Source organism: Trachymyrmex septentrionalis, unplaced genomic scaffold (assembly GCF_001594115.1).
Source record: "Trachymyrmex septentrionalis isolate Tsep2-gDNA-1 unplaced genomic scaffold, Tsep1.0 scaffold20, whole genome shotgun sequence".
Classification (NCBI taxonomy): Eukaryota; Metazoa; Arthropoda; class Insecta; order Hymenoptera; family Formicidae; genus Trachymyrmex; species Trachymyrmex septentrionalis.
This window is the reverse complement of record NW_017305180.1, coordinates 6,016,619-6,016,827: the sequence shown is the minus strand read 5'-3', so window position 1 is coordinate 6,016,827 and position 209 is coordinate 6,016,619.

Genomic DNA, 209 nt, shown 5'->3' with positions numbered 1-209 from the left:
TATATATATCATAAATCTTCTAATATATATTTATATATTAAAATCTGGGAAACAAAAAATTTTCTAAAATTTTTAGAATTTAAAATAATCTAGGATCTTTTTTTCTATTTTCTGATTTCAATGATTTTACAAATTGTTTAATTTGTAAAATCTCTTAATTTTACATAACGTGTAGAATAAAATTTGTTGCAATTTATTAAGAAAATCAA